Source organism: Aotus nancymaae, unplaced genomic scaffold (assembly GCF_030222135.1).
Source record: "Aotus nancymaae isolate 86718 unplaced genomic scaffold, 86718_ANA_hifiasm-v0.15.2.pri h1tg000019l, whole genome shotgun sequence".
Taxonomy (NCBI): domain Eukaryota; kingdom Metazoa; phylum Chordata; class Mammalia; order Primates; family Aotidae; genus Aotus; species Aotus nancymaae.
In genome coordinates, this window is record NW_026988431.1 from 32,628,721 (window position 1) to 32,635,878 (window position 7,158).

Consider the following 7,158-nt stretch of genomic DNA (forward strand, 5'->3'; position numbering starts at 1 on the left):
ATATAAACTGAAAGTGTACTTTCTGCCCTTCAGTAATTACACTGCCTTATGGTAGCATTATTCAGTGTGAAGCCTTATTATGCTGCGGAATGAAATTCTGTATAATTTTCTTCTCCTCCAATGCACAAATGGAAATCATATTTTGGTCTGAGTTGGGAAGAAAGGCTCAGTTATCACTTGTGAGCGTGGTGTTATTTTCCCCAGAATTAAAAAATCCATCTGGGTGTCCGACCTCGCTCACCCTGCTGCCTCTCCATTCAGCCTTTTGTATGCAGATGAACCTTATCAATTTCCACCGCCTCAAAAGCCTGCACCCAGCTTGGTGCTTCCCCCTGGTCCGTGCGGCTTTAATGGAAATGCATGAGGCTTTTTTTTTTCTTTGATGTCTGTGCAATATACGCATGTGGATAAAAACCTGTGCTTTTATTTAGGGGGAGGGGGAGGGGGGTTCAAATCAAAGTTAAAGTCTCTACCCTATCGCTCCTCGCTGGCGATTAGCGGAGGAGAGAAAGGAACAGCAAATCCAACACAGAAGCTGTGAAACTGGGGTTATTCAGATTATTGACTAACAAATAAAGGGGCATGGGATGTCACATTTGTATTCTAAGGGTTTTCATCCCGCCACAGGCCTCATCAACAACTTAGTGGAGTGCTACTAAATCCCCTGTGTTAACACGCGGGGCTCTGGGGGCTCCGTGTGATTAATGCATTAATTGCAGCTCCCTTAGGCCTGGCACAGGCTGTGTCAATAATTCACTTAAAGCCAGTTGGCCCTTGAGTTATTCTACAGTCTAGTGTAAACAACTCGCAAATAACACCACTCAACCGTTTACCCCAATCCAATTGCGGTTTCCCAGGCTATTAGCAACTTCCAATGAATGATTCATCCGCTGGTGACAAAGCCTAGCCGGAAGATTGTCTGAAACCACTAGGACTACAGGAGTAGATCAAAGCAGTCTGACTTTCACCCAACCTGAAGGCCCACATGGCTATCTGAGATGCTGCTTTCCAAGGCCAGATCTATCTAGTGCAAAGGAAACGGTTGTTTGAAAAGAACTCCTAATAATTTGGACAACAACCCCTCCTGCTCATCCAGATAAATCATTCAGAAAAAAGAAACCAACGAAGCACCCAGATTTTCTTTGCCTCTAAATATGCCACCTAATCATTACATTTGTGACAGATAATTTTAATTTTGTTAACCAATATTTTTATATTGTGAAGCTGATGATGCAATTCACATGAACCTTGAGTTTGGAGGCATGAATGAGATCACCTTCCCTAAACTAGTGAGAACTGGCTGTGTGAACTTGAGCTTAACTGCTCAAACTCAGTTTGCTCTTCTTAGAGATAGAAACAATATATGTCCTATTGACTTAACCAGATTGTTGCAAGGATTTTAAAGTAATGGTAAATATGTGAACATTTTTTGAAAACATGTAGGAACTAACATAAATGAGGAGTTTGGGCTCTTACTGATTAATATGCTAAAAATAATACATCGGTTAGTTTTTGTAGCACTTTAAATTTCTCACACTAGGCATGTATGACTTTTCGCAGAGAAGGATTTCAAATATACAGAACAAAGACTAACCCCTTTTAGACCTGAATAATCAGGTTTAAGGGAAGAAGTCAAAATCTCAAGGTTAAAATATCTAACCTCTTCTGACCTCATCCATCTTCTTCTCGAACAGGAAACAACTCCTTCCAGAGGCGTTTATTTCTCTTCGGATATTTCTAACTTGAAAAAGGTTTTTCCTCACAGTAAGCTGGCATCTGTCTCCTTGAATTCCTTTTTTATTTTTGAGATGGAGTTTCGCTCTTGTTGCGCAGGCTGGAGTATGCAATGGTGCAATCTTGGCTCACTGCAACCTTTGCCTCCCGGGCTCAAGCCATTCTCCTGCCTCAGCCTCCTGAGTAGCTGGGATTAAAGGCATGCGCCACCACGTTTGGCTAATTTTGTATTTTTAGTAGAGACGGGGTTTCGTCATGTTGGTCAGGCTGGTCTTGAACTCCTGAGCTCAGGTGATCCACCCACCTCGGCTTTCCAAAGTGCTGGGATTACAGCCATGAGCCACTGCACCTGGCCTATCCCCTTGAATTCTTTACTCATTCTACCTAGCTCTGCTCCTTAGGATCCCCAAAAACAAATCTGTTTTCCAAGTCAAGGGGACACTTTTCAAGAATATACATTTCAATTCTCCTAATGAGAGAATCATCAAGTCTTACAGAAGTTCTGGAAATAAGACCCCAGATCAGTGATCAATCAAAACCATTTTCCCTTCATTTTGTTTTTAAAAATTTTAAAGTAAACACATTTAGGATTAAAAAAAAAAAAGTTCAAACGGAACACAAGGTACAAAGTGAGAAGTAAATGTGCCTATCTCCCTCCCCATTCTCTACATTCATACTCCTTCTCTACTTCCCAGAAATAATTACTATTAACAGTTTCTTGAGTAGCCTTCTGGCCATTCAAATGCAACAAACTTACACAGATACACAAATTTGGGTAATATCATGCACATTTTTCTACAACTCTTGTGGAACAATATCTTGGACATCTGAACATAGTAACACATATAAAACAACAAACTACTTACTGAAAAAATATTTGTTATAGGATTTTGCATCTAAATTCACATATGAGATTGGCCAGCGGTTTTATGGGTGCTGTAATGGTAGGTTATGTTATCAAGCTTGCTAACTTCATAAAATGATTGAGCAGCTGCCGTCAATCTTTTTTTTTTCTTTCCTGTATTTTGGAACAATGCTTAAAAGTTTGATGCAATTCATCCTTAACACTGTCAGGAACTCATGCCCTTTTTAGAGGTAGAATTGTTTTAGTACTCCTTCAATTGCTTCTATGATTATTGTTCTAGTTGGGTGTTTTGTTATTGATCAAATTTTTATGATTTATATTTTCCTAAGCATTTTCATCTATATTTTTACTTTATTGGAATAAAGTTGTACTTTGTAATTTTATCACCTATGTATGTAGTCATGTTTCTTTTAAATTTTTATTTATGCCTTATTTCTTTTTTCCTTAATTGTATTTGTCAACAATTTATATAGTTTTGTAATCTTGTATTTTCAAAAACCAGCTTTTGGTTGTATTTATCTACTCTGTTTTTTATTTCATAATTCAATAATTTATTTCATTTTTACTAATTCTTTTTTCCTAATTTATTTGGAAACATTTTGTTATTTTTCTAGTTTCTTAAGCTGAATACTTATTTTAATATTTCTTGTGTTGTAATAAATTCTTGTAATGTCATGCATTCTCCTGTCTCTATTTCTACTCATAGACTTTAGAAAGTGTGTGCTTAATTTTGTGCATTTTCAGAATTGGTAATGACCATTTTTACTCCCTTTTCAGCTACAAAGTTATTCAGAAACATGATTTTTTTATTTTCAAGGGCAAAGTTTTTCTTTGGCTGTTAATTTATATTTTTATTACTTATGATCAATAAGTATAAATCATTTAAGTTTTGTTTTCTGGAATTTATCAAGATTTTTTCTGTAACCTAAAACATGGCCAATTTTGTGAAAAGTTTGTTTGGTTTAAAAATAATGTTTTCTCTATCACAGTAAGGCAAGTATGTTAATTATGTTAGTTAACTTTCTTTATATTCTTTCATTCACTTCATTTCATCCTGTTACTTCTAATGATTGTGAGTATAGTAAATTAAGGTTTTTCACTGTGATCATAGATTTATTCATTGACTCTGTGTTTCTCTTTGGTTTTGCTTGGTTGTGAGGTAACTAGATTTTCTAGTGATCTATCTCTCAATTCCTATCAAATGTGTTAGAACACATGCCATGTACCTTTATTTTTCTTGCATATTTTGCTTTCTAGAAGAATTGCTCAGCTTGGTCTTCTAGCTTACTCATTTCCTCTTTAACTGTTTCCATTCTGCTATTCAAACTATTTCATTTTTGGTTCAAAAGTAAACATTTTAATTTTCTCTCTCTAGTTGATTATTATGGATACAGTATCCTCTATGAGTCCATTTTAATTATGTTTATTCTAATGTCCTGTTCTTCTTACTTTTAATTAGGCTGATTTAACTTACTGAGTTTAGGGCATCTCTTTCATAGCTTTGGCTTTCCTCAAATGCTCAGGTGACTCTTCCTTGTGTGCTCTGTATGTGTGATCCCCTTTAGTCTACAGGTGAAAGCCAGTCTCCAAAGGTTGTTGGGAGGCAGAGAACACGCATCAAGCAATGTGAGCCAGGAGGCAGATTCCTGAATATTGGGTCCTTATGGAAACACCAGCCTCCTGAAGCACTGTACTTCCTCTCTGACCAAAAGCCCATCCTCCTTTATCTGTGGCTTGTTGCCTGCCTTGACAGATGAGAAAGTTGAAGTCATGTTCTCCTGACAGGGGAGGTTCCTGCTTTGGCCCTCAGACAACCTCATTATCAGCTACCCCATCAGTCCCTCCCACCCAGGGATCTGCCACATGAGGCTTACTACTCCCCAGAAGCCACACCCTCCCGTGCAGCAATGCTCTTCTGCACATATTTCCTGCTTCTGTCTGATTCCATCTGATTTTCATCTCTCTGGGATTCCCCATAGTTTTGAATGCAGTGATGACACCTCTTATTTTACATTCTGGTTTTGGATTCTTTTTCCCGAAGAACTACACCTCTTTTCTATCATTCCCACAGACTTGCAGAAGGGGAGGTGGGTCTGTAGTGTTGTACTTTTAAATTGCTACTGACTGTTTGCTGTGAAATGGGCACCTCCCATGGACACTACTTATATGTCCTTGAAACAATGTTTTTTTAAAAGAGGGCCTTGGAATTAATGCTGAATAAAGTGTGAGTAGAAGGAATTCCTGTGACTGTTGAACATGCATTTTTAGGAAAAGTACATGCATTTACCAGAATACTAGTGTTTAAAACCAATTAGAACACCAGGCGATTGGTACCAACTCCTGTTCCCTGGTGGCTGCTGTAGGCCATGGGGCTGGGCTTCCCAGGCTAGGCTAGGAACAGCTGCGCCTATTTAAATAAGAGAGAGGGAAGGGAGGGCCAGTCTATTTACAGGTCAACAGCAGCCCTGCTATCTGATGCCTTGTGGAACTAATTCCTAATTGGGGCAGTGTTTGTCAACACTGACAGGACCCTAATACACTGTAATCGCTCCAGCCACAAGCTCCGATAGAGATCTTAATCTCCACACTGTGTCCCCTTCATAGGCAGCAGGCCTGCTGCCACCCCCTCCTTCCCCTTCCTTGGCTCTGTCTCTCTCTCAATCTCTTTTCCCTCCACCCCCACTCTTTTGTACCATTTACTTCTCTATTGTCATCTCCCTTTGTCTCTCATTCGCAGCCTGGTTCCTTCCTTCTTTCACTCTTTGCAGGGTCTTGGATCTCCCGCTCCATCATTCTCTCTCATTCTTTGTCTGGAACATGCATCAAATTTAAATCCTCAAGAGTCCCCAGAGTTTAGGCTACATTTAGTTTTAATATGTGGGTGTTTAATAATTCATTGTTAAAAAAAATCTCTGAAATCATTTAGGAAGTTAAATTATATTTTGGCAAATTTTTATAAATAGAAGCAGAGGGTTAAGATAAACATTTGTGGCAAATGGAAAAGGGTGTGACTTTTTTCTCCTTGTAACCTATAGTTTGCTCATTTGGCAAAATAAGTGTCTTACCTTAACCAGTGTCCTGGCTGGTGTATTTGCAGCACGGTCTGAACTAGGCCTGGAAGCAGAGCCACATACAGCAGGGCACTGCCGAATCAGGGTGAAGCCTGACTGTTAAATACCTGTGCTGAGAGACCACATGGAGACTGTCCCAGTTCCCATATCTAGAGAGACCTGGGTAGAAAGCACTGGCCACATGTGTACTTGAGTTGGAGGCACTGTGAACAGATCCAGGGCAGGAGGTAAAAGAGTCACTCCATTTCATTCCCTTTCATTCAATTTTCAATTTTGCCTCCAAAATGGCCTGTTAAGACTTGAGTCACACTGTTGACCCTGGGTCTAAAGCATCGTCACTTTTCTGGATTATTGCTAGTAACTTCCACCTCTCTCTGTCCTTCAAATCTTCTCTTGAGGATGTTCCTTATGGAGGTTGGTTGTTCTCATCTTTAGAGTCCCAGCTCAAATTTATGCCTTTTCAGAGAGGTGAAACCCTACCACCCTACCAGAGTATGCGTAGCTCTCCATACACCAGTTATGCCCTATGTCCTTATCCTGTTTATTTTCTCAACAACACTTACTATAAATTGCAATTACTTCACTTGTTTCTTTTTCTCCAGGAGCATAAGCTTCATGAGGACAGGAACTATATCTTTGCCTCACCATGATACCTCACTACAGTACCTGGCAAATAGTAGGCTTTTAATAAGTATTTGCTGAATGGATGAATGAAAGGATGAATGAATGAGGAACCATGGAATGGGGAGATCATCCTCTAATCTCACTCTCTCATAACAATAGTGATCATAATTCCATTGCTTTAATTTTCTCTCAAAGATTCTTAGTGACCTATATAATCAAACTCACACTTCTGAATTTCTCCTTTGAGATCTCTTAAAATTTTGTCCCAGTCTCTCCAGCCAGCCTTGTTGATGTATTTCTCATAACTTCCCGTGAAGAACTCAGCTCCATTCATGCTCTCTCCTATGTACCCTTGCTCAAACTGTTCCTCTTCTTCTAGGACGTCAGGAAGCTGAGAGCAAGGCATGTGTCATCCTTCTCTGCATCCTTAAACCCACAACAGACTCTCTAAACCTTTCTTGATGGTTACTGGCACTACTGTTCACCTGATTTTTTTGAGCTGGCTCTCCAACTGTATTATCACATTCTTCAGACAAGAATGCCATCACCTACAGATGTCATGGAACTAAGTTTACAACCAACACAACCTCACATTCAATTCCACTGGAAACTCCCTATGCATTAGTCTAACCTCGAGTTTTTGGGGGCCAGGCTGTAGAATAGTTTTCTTCTAAAGTTGCAGATATATTTAAATAATTAAGAAAAAGATGTGGCAAGGTGAGGCACTAAGGAAGGGAGAGGTGGAATCACTAAAGAAAAAAAAGACATAAAGGAGATTCTAAAAGTGGAAGAGACACAAGCACATCCCCAAAGCCTGGGTCTAAGGATGGGAATTGGGGACCCAAGGAGGCAAGCAAAAGTAAC